Here is an 18,592-nt window from a genome sequence, read left to right on the forward strand (position 1 = left end):
CAGAAAAATGAGGAATCATGTAATAACATCATGTTGTAGAACATTGTTGATTTTGTAGGTGTGGACTCCAAATGTTGTAACTCTATTGCAGTCTAGTTTAACAGTGTTGCAATTTGGGCTCTTGCTACTACATGCCTACGCACAGGACAAGTGTTGGCCTATTTATCGCTTCCTCTGTATGTTTTCTTCGTTTGTTATCATTAACTTGTAATTTCCTTATTCCCTTTTCATGTTTGTTTCATCTTAATTTTGCATGGATAAATGCCCTAATTCTGCACTTGATGTTTTCTGCATATTACAGAGTGAAAGGTGAGAGACCAGAGGAGTGGGTGCCTGCTGAGGAAGCTGTATACCAACCTCTTGGTGATCAATGCTCTGAAATAGTTCAACTTGGTGAAGAAGAAAATGGAAGAATGGTTGATATTTTCTCTACTCATTCAGGAGATGGGACAGGTAATTTATAGAAAGTTATACTTCTTTACGCTTGGATGTTCGGATTCTTGGCAAATAAGATGTTAAGAGAAACTCTAGAGATCGTATATAAATCCTGCACAACAAGCATGAAAAAAGATGATGGTGGGTGAGGAGTGCTTAAAGTGAACAAGAGCAAACTGTTGTTCCATAAGAAATGGTGATATTTTAGGTTTTTGCACAATGTTAAGAATCGCACATTGGTTGAGGAAATGAGCTATCTCCTGGTCTTAGGTAATCCTCGTCTAATGACCTTATTTTTGGGGTTGAGTTAGCCCCAAGCTTCATTATCTTAACATGACATCAAAGTCAGACCCATCCCTGTACTTAGTTTACCCAATATTGGGTCCCATGTTATATTGTCCACGCACCAAATATCGACTCCTGGGTGTGCGGTGGGTGTTAAGTGTCCCACATTAGTTGAGGGAATGTGTTGTTTATTTTCTTGGACAACATTCATTCTTAACACACATATAACATATATGCGAGCAAAGATCTTATGTGATTAAGATTTGTGGTAGACTATCAGTTCCAGATATAGAGAGGAAGGATATAACCTTCCTGCAATTTTATTTTGGTGATCATGCTTTTGGTTGCTATATCTGATAGGTCCTTGTTTATCAAAATTTGCCTGCTGCAAATGTAGGCAAATCATTCTCTGAGTTCTGTAATGCCAAGATCCTTTCTGAAGAACTTCATGCCCTATCTATTTGGAAGAATCAATTTTTGGATGCAGTCACGGTACTGTTTTCTGATGTTTTACTATTCTGCTTCTTTATTTGATTTCATCAGTGATTGAAATATTACCCTGACACGGAAAGGTTAGTGTTAGAGTTACTGACTATTTTGCTTAATTTCGATTGCTGTCTGCTACTTAGGCTTGAATTATATGTATCTTTCCAAGTGAAAGCAATTTTGAGAGGGTAAGAGACTACTCTCTTTGAGTCCCCTGTCCTTTCTGTAGGTGGATTGGTGACTGTTCCATTTGTCTAAACGTTCAATTATTTGCTTAGTAACTCTTCTGTAAAATCCGGAATCTGTCTCTGATAGATTCTTTTTTTTTCTTTTCTTCTGTTACATATTGAAATTGTTTTAGCTATATTTTGTCTTGTTACTTTCAACACATCATGAACTTTGGTAGACATAAAAAAAAAAAAAAAAGGAGAAAAGGAAGGGAAAAAAATTAGACCTTTCTCTAGTGAGACTAATCTAGAACAAGAACAACTTTCTATCTGTTCTTTTATCTTTTTTCTGTTGTAATAGATTGTTTGATATCCTTATCAACTGATCAAGTTTCTTGTTTTCAAGATTTGCGATAACATTCAACTTTTTTTTTTTTTTGGGTGGGGGGTGTTGGTGGGGGTGTTTGCAACTCTTTCAACAGTTGGGAAGTGCAGAATCCAGGAAATTAATAATAAATACCTGTGGCTTGCAAGAATTTTTTTGGCAGTGCCTTCTCACACCATGGAGACTTCTTTTTGCGTTTGTGCCTCCGTGTCACATTGCACATGGTTGGATTGCTTTCATTTGTTCTTTGATCTTCATCAGTGGAATAGCTTATGGTGTAACAAAGCTCTCCGATCAGATAAGCTGCGTCACAGGTCTTAGACTAACTGCAATTCGATTGTCATAAATGTTACTCTCTGCCTATAAACTTTCTGGGCCCGAAAATTTGATCTGTAGACAACTTACCTGTAGGAATAAGTCCTTATGTCATTGCATTCACAGTGTTGGTTGCTGGAGCTTCATGGCCTGATCTTGTGGCGAGTACAATTGCTGCACAACGGCAGATAACAGCCGACTCTGCCATTGCTAACATCACCTGCAGGTTTCTTATCAACTACTATGTCCTTATCCTGTGAGATAAATTAGTTGCCTGAGAGCAAAGATATTTTACAGAGTTTGCTTTCATTTATTTGCTTTTGAAGTTTGACTGATACCAACTAGCTGTTGTAGAGTTCATAGATCTTAATCTCCTGTTAGCGAAACAAACTACTAAAATTAGTAGTTTACTGAAACCTTATTCATATAATTGTAAGTGAAAATTTTCATTAACTAGCCTAAATATTTTCGTGATCTCTGTCGCCAAAACCAGACTCCGTGTCAGAAGTGTGTACCTGTACATTTTCATGCCTTGAACTTGAGATTCGACGCAATTGTCTTATGAAAAATCTGGGTATTTGAGTTCCTAATGTACTTACATCCTTCCACTCTTCTTCCTTGTAGCAATTCAGTGAACATTTATGTAGGCATTGGTCTGCCCTGGCTCATTGACACACTGTACAACTACATCGCATATAATGAACCGCTGCGAATAAGAGAATGCAGAAGGACTAAGTTTCACTTTGCTTGTTTTCTTCTCCAGACCACTTCTGTTGGCTGTATTGGTGTTTTGGTATTCAGGCGACTGACTTTGGGTGCTGAGCTTGGAGGACCAAAACTCTGGGCATGGCTGACCTGTGTGTATTTCATGTTGTTATGGCTTGTATTTGTTGTGCCGTCATCTCTTAAAGTTTCTGGTGTCATCTAGTCTAAATTTTTGCTGCCCTCTTTGCATGCTTGGCTTCCCATTCCTAGTTCACTCTCATTTCCTGCCCATAGTTAATGTAGTACTGTATTGTGAGGATTCATCATAAATTGACACTGGTTATCTACCTACTGCAAACCCTCCCCCCTTCTTTATGTCACGTCCCAAAGTATCCCTTAGACGTGACTGGCACCCAGCTAACACTACCTGCCAGGCGAACCAACTTATACCATATATTCAACATTCAGTCAAACTCAACTGAAATAAATTTAAGTTCCAACAATTTGATAATTACATGCAAATGACTAATACCCCAAATTGTTCCATAAATATTTATGAATAATAACAACTAAAACTGAACAAGAACACTCTAGCCAAATCCTACACTAGACCACGGAGCCTCTAAGAGGATACAAAAGACATCATATGAATAAATATTAAAGACTCTTTTGGTAGCCTCCACGAACAATGCGATGGCTCACCTCAATAACTGAATCAAATCTAGCGAACTCGTCAGCTACTAGCTTCGTCTTTATCAATAGTACCCTAAGTTGCGCGGACTCTTCGATTTGGTGTCGTCCCCGTCCCGATACGAGACGGGGACAGGAGCGGGAGCGGGATACGTCCCGGATACGGTCAACTGACTTCGGACACTTTGACCGGAGTCCATCGACAAATTTGGGAGAAAATTGAGATTTTGATTTCTCAAAATCAAAAATAAAACAGATTTAGGAGAATGAAAGAATAATGTCCATCTTGGAGAATGAAAGATTGAATTCTACAATATTCATGTAAGTTTTTCATAGAATATCTCTCAAAATTTACAATATTTTTATAGCTCTTTTTTTTATTAGCCGAATCCCCGTACTCCTATCCATATCCGGATCTGCACCCCCGAATCTTAAAATTTAGATTTTGCCGAATCCGATACTCGAATTTGTCCCCGTATCGGATACCCGCACCCGAGTCCGAGCAACTTAGATAGTGTCTGCATGGACATGCAGGTAAGGAGTGAGTTATACGTGAATATAATCCAGTAAGATCCTCGACCCGCTACTTTGAATACCTCTAGGCCAAGTGTTAGGAAATACAAATGCACCACAACAAGAACAATATACTAAATACAATAATTATACAATAATACAATATATAGGTATCAACAGAATTAATAACAATTAACTAACAAGAACACACATATCTTAACCAACTACACACTAAGAGCTTGCCATAACTGCAGTGAAAGAAATTAAGCAATACCTCTATAACTCCACACCGGCATCACAATGTCTCGAAAATTATAACGGAGCATACACAATGCTCACTGAAGCATACACAATACCCCAAATATATCAAAAAGCATACACAATGCTCGGGTGATGTACAAAGGCATACACAATGCTCCAATATCATGGCTCACAGCCGTATCAACTCAACCCCATGGCTCATAGCCGTATCAAACTATCGAACTCAACATCATGGCGCACATCCGTTTCAAACTCAATATCATGGCGCACAGCCGTATCAAACTCAATATCACGGCGCACAGGCGTATCAAACTCAATCATGGCACACAACGATATCAAACTCAATATCATGGCACACAGTCGTATCAAACTCAATATCATGGCGCACAGCCGTATCAAACTCAATATCAAGGCGCACAGCCGTATCAAACTCAAGATCATGGCGCACATCCGTATCAAACTCAATACCATGGCTCACAGCCGTATCAAAGTATCAAACTCAACATTATGGCTCACAGCCGTATCATGCCATCAAACAACTCATAAAAATAAATTTTCTTGTATTTGTATTTTTTTTATAAAATAATATATTTGTGGCTATTCTAAGACCACCGATTCTGCCAAGCGCACGCTTGTTCCAACACATGTACCAGGCAGAGAAAACACATTTTTCAAAACGGGTTTTAGAAAAGCAAACATCAAAGCTTAAAATCTCACTTACTCGCTACGGGAAATTCTCCAACCTTGCAACGTCTACAACACCAACCAAACAATTTCCAATGGACTCAATCTATCCAAAATATTGAATAACATGTCCTAGTTAGCCTAAGTAACTAATTTTCACAACTTTAGGGCTAGTCAAAATCAAAGAACCCCTAGCCCTATTAATAGAATTTGTACCCGATTAATATCAAATGCGGCAGTTTCAACAATGAAAAAACATTGCCGAAATGTAGCCTCACGTATAACCTAACAGCTCCAAAAAAAATTTGATTTCTCATGCTACCAAATTCACTACATTATTTCAATATACTATTCACATTCAATAATAGTTACCCAATTATTATGCCATGATTAATTCTATATTCCATATACTTAATATTAGAAATTGCAATTACTTTCTAACCATATATCAAATCTTTACAACCTTTCAATTATTACCTCATCATCAGGAACCTTATTATTGTCTAGTTTTTGAAAAGGTATAAATTCTAATTTATTTAAATTAAATACACCACTGCAAGTAATGGAAAGATATGGGTACCTGATTACTTGGATTGCTTCTACAAAATTTCACACAGTCAATAGCTATATCAGGCCCGATAACTGGCGCCTCGGTCACAATGCCAGCACATATATGCTATTCTAGGTTTTGTTTCTATCTTAGAAGTTAAATTTAATAAATTAGCTTCACTTATTTACTCCCACACGTGACTTGCAACCGGGCGATTTGTAGTCATAGCCTATATTTATACCACCTTTTAACCTGTACCCTATTTTTAAAACTATTGATTTGGTAGCCAGCTAACAAAAAATCCGTAATAATATGACCATTATACCCCTGACAAACATATAAAAGATGCATCACGCATAAATCAATTTACGGTTCTCCTCCATCACTCCGTTTCTCCTCAGATCGCCTCTCGCAAACCAGAAATTTGAACCAGATTCAAATTCCAAATTTAAAATTACAAAATACATTGTAAGTATTCCAATTCATCTTCAAAATTCAAAATAGTTTTTGAAACTGATTGATTTCATGATATATTTTTCTATAATAATTTGCATGAAGTTGTTTGACGGATGAAACATGAACTTTTCACTGATAGATTTCACTAACGAATGAATTTGCATTCTAAATCTGTTTCACGTTGAATTCTAAAGTGAAGCAAAAGATTCTTCACGTTAAAGCTAATTTAACATCAAAGCTAAAAATTCAAATATGCTGAAGTCTTCCACTGCATAACATGCTGAAGATTTTGGTTTATTTGCTAAACAAGCAGAGTTTTTACATAATTTGGTAAAACTTCACACCAAAAATGCTGAAATATTTGTCTTGCAGTGTAATCAAGCTGAAGTTATTGATTTCATATGTAAAAACTTCAGGATTAAATAAGCTGAAGTTCTTATTCTGGATTCAATAGGTTTGTCGTAAAGCTTTTTCAAAAACTTCAGCATAAGATGCTGAAGTTATTTAGTTCATTTTTAAAAACTTCAGGAAAACGAGCTGAAGTTTTCCTCCTGCACTGGGTAAAATAAAAGATAAATTAAAATTACATATTGCACAAAAACTTCAGTATAAGATGTTGAAGTTGTTTAGTTCATTTTTAAAAACTTCAGGAAAACGAGCTGAAGTTTTCCTCCTGCACTGGGTAAAATAAAACATAAATTAAAATTACATATTGCACAAAAACTTCAGCATACAATGATGAAGTTGTTTAGTTCATTTTTAAAAACTTCAGGAAAACGAGCTGAAGTTTTCCTCCCGCACTATGTAAAATAAAACATAAATTAAAATTACAATTGCACAAAAACTTCAGCATAAAATGTTGAAGTTGTTTAGTTCATTTTTAAAAACTTCAGGAAAACGAGCTGAAGTTTTCCTCCTGCACTATGTAATTTTATTATGATTTTTTGGTAAAACTTCATACCAAAAAATGCTTAAGTTTTTCGGAATATGTAAAACATTTTTAGTATGTTGAAGTTCTTTAGTTCATTTGCTAAAACATGCTTGATCTTTTGTCCTGCAATATATAATTTTCTAATGAGTTTTTGTTAATTCCTGCTGATGTTATTTAGTTCATTTTCTCTGTTATTTTTCGAGTTTAAAGAGAATTAATATTAAAAAAAAACGCATAAAAACATTAAAACAAAAACATAATTTTTCATTAAATAAAATAAAAGATAAATTAAAATTACATAAAAAAAAACATAATAACCCTTTAACTAAAAGGATTATCCAAAAAAAAAATACTAATCGTCCATATCGTCATCGTCGTCGTCACTGTCAGATGGATGAGCGTCTTCATCACCAAGAATATCAAATTTGGGCAGCATCTCAAGCCTATCAAGCTTGTTTTTTATTTCTTCCAGTTCCCCGTCGTACTTGTCTATCAGCTCATTCAGCTTCAGCTCAAACGCCTCTATGATGTTTTGCTTAATTTCGTCAACTATTTTCCTAATGAAAACATCCATTTTTCTCCCTTTTGTATTTTATCTGCTAAAATATATGTGTTTGAGTGAATAAACTCACAAGGCGTAGCGTACTTATATAAGCGAAAAAAACTTCTACACGGTATATGAAAAGGCATAGAGAAATTTTAAACGTCTAATGAAAAGCGTCCATGAATGTGATAGGAATGTAATTATTACACTAACACATACCCCAACGCAAAATAATTACTACTTTAATTGTGTTTGTTACGTTTACTCCTGTATACTATACAATTAATGCATATTAAAAGTTCATGCTGAAACATGCTGAAATTTATTTAGTTTATTTGCTAAAACTTCAGCCGAATATGCTAAAGTTATTTAGTTCATTTCTAAAAACTTCAGCTTATAAAGCTTCAGCACTTAATAAGCTGAAATTTTTATCCCGGATTCATTAATTTTGTCATACAGCTTTTTCAAAAACTTCAGCCGAATATGCTGAAGTTAGGAAAAATGCATAAGTACCCCCCTGACCTATACCCGGATTCCCAACTACACACTTTTTCTTTGCGGGAATCCTATTACCCCCCTAAACTTATTTTAAATGGAATTATTTGCACCCTTAATGCTGGCGTGGCAGAGTGTGTGTATTTCACTCTCCCAAAGGAGAGTGAGAAGCAAGAAAAAATAATTTTCAGATTATTTTTTATTCTTTTTTACCATTTTTTCTTACTTTTTTCCTTTTCCTTTTCCTTTTCCTTTTTCTTTGTCTTTTTTCTTTTACTTTTTTTTCGTTTCTTCTCTAATTCCGGCGGATATTCATTCACCAGCGACTTTGTCTAACCGTTTTTCTTTCATTTTTTTTCACACACAAATTAAACTCTCAAAAAGATCTATTCATAAGCAAAGCAAAATACACTCAGATTTGGGAGGAAAAATTCATCATCGGAAAACCTTCCTACGCCGGAAAAAAAATGATATATTGAAACTTTAACTGGAAAAAGTTTTCTCAGCTTATATTCATTTTTATTTCTTTTGCTCTTCCTCCCACACATAAATTATACTTTCAAGAAAAATTTATATATATATAAAACAAAACACACTTAGATCGGGATAAAAATCTATCGCCGGAAAAAAAATTTCGCCGGAAAAAATAGTGTTTGTGAAATTTCGACGACCATCATTTTTTATGCCGTCGGTGACCGAAACAAAAAAAAGAGAGAATGAAATAACCAAAAAAGAATGAGATTAATAAGAAATAAGAAAATAGGATAAGAAAAAGAAGAAAGAATAAAAAAAGTACTAAAAATACATGTGGGGGCGCGTGTAGCTCACCACTTGCCAAGAGTTTGGTTGTCAGTGTTAAGGGTGCAAATAATTACATTCAAAATAAGTTTAGGGGGGTAATAGGATTCCCGCAAAGAAAAAGTGTGTAGTTGGGAATCCTGGTATAGGTCAGGGGGTACTTATGCATTTTCCCCTAAAGTTATTTAGTTCATTTCTAAAAACTTCAGCCCTGGATTCATTAATTTTGTCATACAACTTTTTCAAAAACTTCAGCAGAAGATGCTGAAGTGATTTAATTCATTTGTAAAAACTTCAGCACTTAATAAGCTGAAGTTTTTGTCCTGGATTCATTAATTTTGTCATACAGCTTTTTCAAAAACTTCAGCAAAAGATGCTGAAGTGATTTATAGCCCGTTTTGCCAAGCTTCTAAAATCAGCTTTTGGAGAGAAGCTACTTTTTTCTGCTTCTCCAAAATTGCTTCTGCTTCTCCTCAAAAGCACTTTTTTTCCTTCCAAAAGCTTGGCCAAACACCTCAATTTTTGGCCAAAAGTGCTTTTGGCCAAAAAAAGCACTTTTGGCCCAAAAAAAAAGCTTGGCCAAACAGGCTATCAGTTCATTTGTAAAAACTTCAGCACTAAATAAGCTGAAGTTTTTGTCCTACAGACGACACTTTTGTTATGTCTTTTAACCAAAACTTCAGCCTAAAAGCAGAAGTTTTAACCAAAACTTCAGCAGCAGATGCTGAAGTTGTTTAGTTCATTTGTAAAAACTTCAGGACAAACCACCTTAAAGTTTTCCTCCTGCACTATGTAATTTTCTCCTACATGTTGAAGTTAAATTAAGTTTATGCTTAAGTATTGTCCTGCATTAATCAGCTTCTTCATGAGCTTTTTTCAAAAACTTCACTATAAACAAGCTGAAATGTTCTAGTACATTTGCTCAAACTTCAGCTTCAATGTGCTTACATTTTTTATGAACTTCATAATTAAATTCTTCTATTCAGTTTCCTAATACTTGACACTAAATATGCTTCTGCAGGATGAGTTCGATTTGCGTTGTTATTACTTTCAATGGGAGGTGGACTCTTGATTTCAAATACTTGGATCATGATACAAAACTTGTTCTGCTTAATAAACAAGTATCATTCAATCCTTTCTTGAAGAAAATTAGTGAAGTTACAAATATTGATTCAAGCAGATAGTCACTAAAGGTATGGTTTGATTTCAAACTAAATACAAGCAAAGGAATGCTTGTAACTTCAGATGAAGAACTCAGTACCTGTATACATTTGCTTACAACTGATTCAGCCTACAAGAATTGCCATTTTGTCACCGAAAAAATACAACATTCAAACAATCTCTTGCATATACAATAGATTCAGAATCATTTGCTGATTATCAACATGAAGTATGACAACCAATAATGGAAGTAGACAACGAGCAACAACCTTCTTACATTATAGCTGCTTCACAATATATAATGCTACACCCGCTCCTCCAATAAATTCATACCAGTTTGTCGATGACCAAGAAGAAGAAGAAGGACATCTAATAATGCAAATTGACAACCAACACACGATCCAATAAAGTTTTTTGTTACCTTCTGCAATGATAAGCAACAACGAAGATGAAGTAAACATGGAATTTACACCGATAACATTAGATAGAATTGAAGAAATTGCTGAAACTTCTAGTGCTTCTCAGAAATCATGAAAAAGAGTGAGGAGAAAGCTGAAAGAATCTCCACCATGTAAAATACTTAGGCACGATGCGTTGCCTGAGGAAGTAAGAGTAAGATCAATTTTTGAGAACAAACAAAACATGACTAAATTTTTCTGCAGCTTGGAGATAAACCAGAAAGTTGAATTCACTGTTGTTAGATCATGTTCAAAGAGATATGAGCTGAAATGCATCGAGAGAAATGTGGTTGGAATGTACGTGCTACTAGAATAAAAAATTCCACACTTTTCAGTGTGATAAAATATCATGACAACCATGAATGCTCGGTTGATGCAAGAAAATCAGATCAAAAGCATGCTACATCAAATTTTATAAGTGAACAAATTATAGAACATGTTCGAGACAAAAGGATAGAGCTTACACCAGCCTTTGTAGAAAATGAAATAAAAAAGAAATTTAGAATTGACATTGGTTATCACAAGGCATCGCGCGCTATTCAAAAAGCTATTGCTTGCATAAGGGGAACATCGGAAGAGAACTACCAAATTCTTCCTTCATACCTACACATGATGGTGCACAGAAACCCAGGAACGTACACAAGCATAAAACGAGACGAGTAGAATAGGTAAGCAAATACTAACCATCATCCTGAAGTTTTAAGTGTTCCGATTTGAAAAACTTCACACCTTATGATTTGTTTTTTTGTGTTTCACTGTACAGATTTGCTTACATGTTCTTTGCTCCTGCGGCATCAATAGCTGGTTGGTCCTATTGTAGACCCGTTATTGCAGTAGATGTAACGTTTTTAAAGTCAAAATATCGTGGTGTTCTATTTGTTGCTGTATCAAAGGATGCAAACAATGAAATCTTTCCCCTATCTTTTGGTGTAGCAGATTCAGAAAATAATGACGCATACATTTGGTTCTTCGGGGAAATGAGAACAACTCAAGTCCGCCGTGAACTGGTTTTCTTGTCAGATAGAAACCAATCGATTGCAAATGGGATTAGAAAATTTTATCGTGAAGCTCACCATGGTATCTGCCTCTATCACTTTGAGAAAAAATTAAAGCAAAGACATGCAAAAGCCACGGTAATAAATCTTTTTCAAATTTCAAAGTGTTGCAAGATCATACAAACGTGAAGATTTTAATCAGTTGATGTCCCAACTCAAAAGTGTTGACAAGAAAACATACAATTATATAATAGAAGAGCCTCCAGAGAGATGAGCTCGATCGTGGTTCCCACGGCAATGTTATGATATGCTGACAACAAACATGGAAGAATAAATGAATTTTGTGTTACTAAAAGCGAGAGAGATGCCTATTTTAAGAATGTTAGATTTCATCCATGAAAAGTTAGGAGAGTGGTTTTACGAACGGAGAAAAAAAGCAAATAAAACTTTTCACAAAGTATCAATATGGGCGAAGAAGAGATGACTAAGAAGATGGACTTGGCTTGCAAAATGTTTGTGAGTATATTTNGGATTTACTTCAGCGTCGTTTTCTCTAGAAGTTAATAAAATAATGACATAATCACTTTTAGCTTTTTTATATCTGCTGCAGTTGATTTACTGCTTTAACATTTTAAAAAACTTCATTACTTTTTCTTTTTGAAGCAACAATACACTAATATTAGTTTATCTTAATTTTTTATTCCTTCTTTGATGTTCAACCTTGATTCAATGTTGTTTAGAATAAATAGTGAAGGAATGAATTCATTGTGGACTTAAAGAAGAGAACTTGTGACTGCTTGGAATTCCAACTTGATGAATTGCCCTGTCTACATGCAATTGCTGCTATTAATAAGAGATATTTGCAGAAATCTGATTACTACTCAAAGTGGTATTCAAAGGAAACATGGTTCAAAACATATGAAGGACATGTGAATACCGTGGGAGATAAAAAATCATGGGATATTCCACAAAATGTAGAATCTGAGATCACAAAACCTCCTGATGTAGAGATTTTACAAGGAAGAAGACAATAGAAGAGGCATATCCCTGCGACTGAATCAGTACCATTGAAGTCTACCAAATGTAGTCGATGTAAACAAGTTGGGCATAACAGAACAACTTGCTTGTCTTCTCCAGCACCTCATCCATATTCCAAGAAAGACGCTGAAAAATACTCCAACATTCAATAATCCTTGGTCTGAATTTAGATTTTCATTATTTTATGATATATTTGAAATGTGATTTTTTTCATAAGAATAAAAAAAATCTCTTGGACTCTTTTATATACTGCTAATGTACAAACCACTCATTTTTGTTGTGCAGGCTTACAGATTTGGTTGCATTTTAAATAAGTACGCAGTGACTTCAGCGAGAAAAAAACTGTATGTGAAATACATATCCTTAACACATATAGACATACACACACACACACATACACGGACAACATACAAAAGAAACGCATGTACAAACAAAAACTTTAGCATCTCTAGACTGAAGTTATAGAAAATGAACTTAATAACTTCAGCATATTCTCTTATGAATATGCTGAAGTTAACAAAAAAGCACAGCATAAAGACATAAAAAAAGGATTACAAAAACTAAGCATCATCGCCATCATCAAAACAATACTCATCAATTTCTCGAAATATCTCATCATCATTAGTATCGGAGATAACTATAGGATACTCGGGCAAAAGACCATAAAGTCCAATGAGATCAATCTTCAACTTGTTGAATTCATCACGCAACTCACTTTGTTCAACTATTACTCTGTCCATAAGAAAAAGAAGACTCTTCAGGTTGTTTTGTAGCTTGGCATAGTCGTCCCAGATGGAAAACTTAAAACAATCAAATTGCTGCTCGACCTTGTCAAACGAGGTTGAATAACCTTCACAACTACGTTCCAGGTTAAGCTTGTTCTGGAATGATTCATCGGCAAAAAACTGTGGTCTGATTCTCTCCCAATCAGCCTTTATTTTGATCCCACATATGCATAAGATTAGACATCAGTACGTTATTGTACCACTCACACTTCAAACTCTCCCACTTTTGCATAATTTCATCCATTGTAACTTTCGCTTGCACCAGACATTCTTTCTTTAAGAAAAGCTAAAAAGGCTAAGGATGAATATAAATTTAAAGAAATATGATGGAAGTCTATGGATGACTATGAAATTTTCAAGTGAAGAGATTGTTAATATAGCCAAAGAGTGCACCTAATCAATTTAATATCTATAAATGTAAAAGTAATTTTTCAGGTCTGTTTACTGTTTTACGTTCAGAGAAATTGAATAAAACAAGATAAGTAGGTGGTAAAACAAGTAGGTGGTAAATGCAAAAAGAAATGTAACTTCAGCCCTAATCAGTCCACAGTTTTTCTATTGTAAAAAAATAACGTCAGCCTGAAATTTTTTCACACAATTAATGTAAGTGCAAAAGTAACTTTTTGGGTCATTTACTATATGGTCGGACAAATTTAAATGTAAGATAAAGTAGGTGATATAAGACAAAAAAGTAACTAATAAATGCAAAAAAGATAAGTATCAAGTTAAAAAAATACACAACATGCTGAAGTTTTTGTCATGAGCTTTTTCAAAAACTTCAGCAGAAGATGCTGAAGTTATTTAGTTCATTTCTAAAAACTTCAACACTTAATAAGCTGAAGTTTTTGTCCTGGATTCAATAGTTTTGTCGTAAAGCTTTTTCAAAAATTTCAGGAGAAGATGCTGAAGTTATTTAGTTCATTTCTAAAAACTTCAGCACTTACTAAGCTGAAGTTTTTGTTCTGGATTCAATAGTTTTGTCGTAAAGCTTTTTCAAAAACTTCAGGAGAAGATGCTGAAGTTATTTAGTTCATTTCTAAAAACTTCAGCACTTAATAAGCTGAAGTTTTGGTCCTGGATTCAGAGTTTTGTCGTAAAGTTTTTTCAAAAACTTCAACAGAAGATGCTGAAATTATTTAGTTCATTTCTAAAAACTTCAGCACTTAGTACGCTGAAGTTTTTGTCCTGGATTCATTAATTTTGTCATAAACCTTTTTCAAAAACTTCAGCAGAAAATGTCGAAGTTATTTAGTTCATTTGTAAAAACTTCAGCACTAAATAAGCTGAAGTTTTTGTCCTATAGCCGACACTTTTGTTATGAGTTTTAACCAAAACTTCAGCTTAAAAAGCACAAGTTATTTACTTCATGCTGAAGTTTAGCATGCTGAATTTCAACAAAAATATACTTAAAAATCATGAAAAAAAGAGACAAACGTATTTCATACAACCCAAGGCAACTAAAAAACTAATTAATGTGAATAGAACAAAAATTTAAAAGACAGACATCACATAATTCACACAAATAAATGTATATTCACAAAATCTAATTTTGTTTTCACTTACATCCTTGAAAAAAAAAATTGTTTTTCGTTTACAAGTTATTCTCTATTCAAAAATTTCACACAGAGTCTCTTCATATTCTCCTTAGTCATGTCCTAGTTGCTCTTCTGGAGTTTCATAACCGCTATCCTGTTACCACTTTCCATGAGCCCAAAGATTTGCAGCCAATTCTCTGCTGAATGTCAATGCATGTCTTTGGTTATAGAACTCTAAAATTCTCTTCCAACTGAACTTTGCTAATATGATTTTTTTAGGAACTGCCGTCTTCTGTCATAAGAAAAAATAAGAAAATATTGGCAAAGACATGCTTGCTGGTGTGCAACTGGGAATTCGTGGAAAGCAAAGATAATGAAGGAGAAGTCCAAAATACTTCATATGTGACGGAGAGTGGCCACATTTTGTGGTGCATTACAAACTCGAGCTCCAGGACATTTTGCTCTTTATACTAGTTGATAAATCTAACTTTTATGTCGTGCCCTACACCAAGAGCAACATTTCCTAGAGCTCGAGTTTGTGATGCACCATCAACTGTGGCCACTCTCCTTCACATATGAAGTATTTGGACTTTTCCTTCATTATCTTTGCTTCCTACGAACTCCTTGCTACACCCAATAAGCATGTCTTTGGCAACATTTTCTTGTTTTTCTTTGAATATAAATTTAAAGAAATATGATAAAAGTCTATGGATGACTATGAAATTTTCAAGTGAAGAGATTTTTAATATAGCCAAAGAGTGGACCTAATCAATTTAATATCTATAAATGTAAAAGTAACTTTTCAGGTTTGTTTACAGTTTTACGTTCAAAGAAATTGAATGTAACAAGTGGGTGGTAAATGCAAATAGAAATGTAACGTTAGCCCTAATAAGTCCACAATTTTTTAATAGTAATGTCATGACCCTAAACCCGAACCCGGTCGTGATGGCGCCTCTCGTGGACACAAGGCCAGCCGACACAACACACCATTCATTTTAAACAACTAAAGCAACACAATTTAAGCCTTAAACATAATAATAATAATCCCAAAATAAAAATGAAAAGCACAATTCGCGGAAAAACAACCAAACACAGGCCGACATCGGGGTGTCACCAGTCATGAGCATCTAATATCCGATTAAAAACAAGGAGAGTCTACGTAGTCTGTTACAGAACTAAAACAAGAGGAAGTAAAATAGGTGGAGAAGCACTGGACTGGGAATGCCGAGCAGCTACCTAGTAAATCTCCGAGAATCTGCTGGAAGCTATCAACCCTCACTAGCATGACCTGTAGCGCCTGAATCTGCACATAGGGGTGTAGGGAGTAAAGTAAGTACTCCAACTCAGTGAGTAATAACAATAAATGAAGACTGAGCGATAAGAAATCACGTTAAACACAACAATATGCTATAAAGAGGCAAAGTAAAATCAGAAAAATACAGTTAAACAGTGAAATCTCATAAAGCACCTTTTAAGCAGTTAAACAAATAGATGAAAGGCAGCTAGAAAAGATAAACACATAAAAACCGCCCCTCGGGCACAATAATAGCAGAATCAGTCCCTCGGGCAATAACTCAGAACCATACCAGCCCCTCGGGCTATATATCATATCACAATGGGTACCCGTGCTCACTGGGGGTGTACAGACTCCGCAAGGGGCCCCTTACGGCCCAAGCGCAATATCAAGCCATCTCGTGGCATCATCAATAGGCTCTCGGCCTCGTGTGAACAAGCCACCTCGTGGCGTACAATCTCAGGCCCTCGGTCTCATAATCATAATCAGTGTATCAACGCCGCGGCGTGGAGCCCGACCCAAAAGTGTCCTCATAACACAGGCCCTCGGCCTTACTCAGTCAGAATCTCATAAGCCACTCGGGCAACAGTAAAACATGATGCTCAGCTCAAAATAACTTTTAAGGTGTTAAAACAGAGTAAACATGGCTGAGTTATGAAAACAGTAAAATATAGCATGACTGAGTATAAGTATAAAGTCAAAACGGTGAGGAAATGACAGTAAAAATCCCCTAAGGGTCCAAATAGTTGGCACGAAGCCCAAATATGGCATTTAGCCAAAAACATGATAATATCAAACAATTGGCATTCAAATACGCAGTAAAATAGTCATTCGGGATGGACTAAGTCACAATCCACAACGGTGCACGACCCCACGCTCGTCATCTAGCGTGTGCGTCACCTCAACATAACCTAACGCTGTGTAATCCGAGGTTTCATACCCTCAGGACAACATTTAAAATCATTACTCACCTCAATCTAGCCCAAACTCTAGCTCGCGATGCCTTTACCCCTCGAATCGGCCTCCGGATGCTCCAAATCTAGCCAAAATCAGTACATAACCATCAAAATATGCTTAGGGAACAAAGCTCGATCGAAAACAATCGAAAAATAGCGCAAATCCCGAAATTAACCTAACCCGACCCCCGGGCCCACGTCTCGAAATTCGATAAATTTACATCATTAGATTCTTTATCTCCCCACGAGTTCATACATATCAAAAGTCCCAAAATCTGACCACAAATGGCCCCTCAAATCCTCAAGTCTAGGTCTCCAATACCAAGCCCTAGTCTCCCCAATTTTAACCCTTAGATTCCATTAATTACAGCTCTAATCAGTGAAATAATATCATAGGAACGAGTTTTAGGCCCAAAAATCCTTACCTCAATGAAATCCCCTTGAAATCCTTCTTCAAATCGCCCAAAAAGCTCCAAAAACCGACTTAGCAATGGTGGAATAGCTCAAAAATCACGAAGGAAATAATTTATACATTCTGACCAGGCTAAACCACTTTTGCGGTCCCAAACTCGCGCCTACGGACCCGCACCTGCGGTCCCAGGTGCGCTTCTGCGCAAATCACTTAAACCGCCAAACTCCGCATCTGCGACGCATAATCTACACCTGCGCCATCACAGGTGCGGCTCCTTGACCGCTTCTGCGGTTCCAGCTCCCTTGGTTCCTTTTCACTTCTGCGACTGGTATTCAGCATCTGCGGCGTCGCACCAGCGGCCCCCAATCCGCAGGTGCGGAAACAACAGAACAGAAAAAATTTGCAGCTTCACCAAACTCCCAAACTCTCTGTCAACCACCCAAAATCACTCCGAGGCCCCCGGGACCTCAACCAAAAGCACAAACACATCATATACCACTATCCAAACTTATACCAACCTTCCAAGCACTTCAAACAACGTCAAATCAACCAAAACACATCAAATTCAAGCCTAAGTTTCCAAAATCTTCCGAATTCCGCTTTTGATCAAAAAGTCTACCAAACCACGTCCGAACGACCTGAAACTTTGCACACAAATCCCAAATGACACAACAGAACTACTGCAACTTCCGGAATTCCATTCCGACCTCTATATCAAAATCTCACCTATCAACAGGAAAACGCCAAAATTTCACTTTTGCCAATTCAAGCCTAAATCTACTACGGACCTCCAAAACACATTCCGACCACGCTCCTAAGTCCCAAATCACCTCCCGAAGCTATCCGAAACATCGGAACTCACATCCGAGCCCTCTAACACATAAGTCAACATCCAGTTGACTTTTCCAACTTAAGCTTTCTTAAAGGAGAGTAAGTGTCTCAAATCTTCTCAAAAACATTTCCGAACCCTAGCCAACCAACTTGATCATCTATAGAACCGATAAACAAAGCAATGAGAAGCAGAAATAGGGGAAACGGAGCGGTAACTCATGAAACGACCGGCCGGGTCGTTACATCCTCCCCCTCTTAAACAAACGTTCGTCCTCGAACGAGTCAAGAAACATACCTGAAGCCTCAAATAGGTGAGGATATCTGCTCCATATCTCCCGCTCGGTCTCCCAGGTAGCCTCCTCCACGAGCTGACCTCTCCACTGCACTTTCACTGAAGCTATATCTTTTGATCTCAACTTCCGAACCT

At 36.2% G+C, this 18,592-nt stretch overlaps 1 pseudogene; it reads left to right on the forward strand.

Annotated features, from left to right (window-relative positions):
- Positions 1–405: 405 nt before the first annotated feature.
- On the forward strand, positions 406–3,121 carry LOC109205495 (annotated as a pseudogene).
- Positions 3,122–18,592: the final 15,471 nt, after the last annotated feature.

Source organism: Nicotiana attenuata, unplaced genomic scaffold (assembly GCF_001879085.1).
Source record: "Nicotiana attenuata strain UT unplaced genomic scaffold, NIATTr2, whole genome shotgun sequence".
Taxonomy (NCBI): domain Eukaryota; kingdom Viridiplantae; phylum Streptophyta; class Magnoliopsida; order Solanales; family Solanaceae; genus Nicotiana; species Nicotiana attenuata.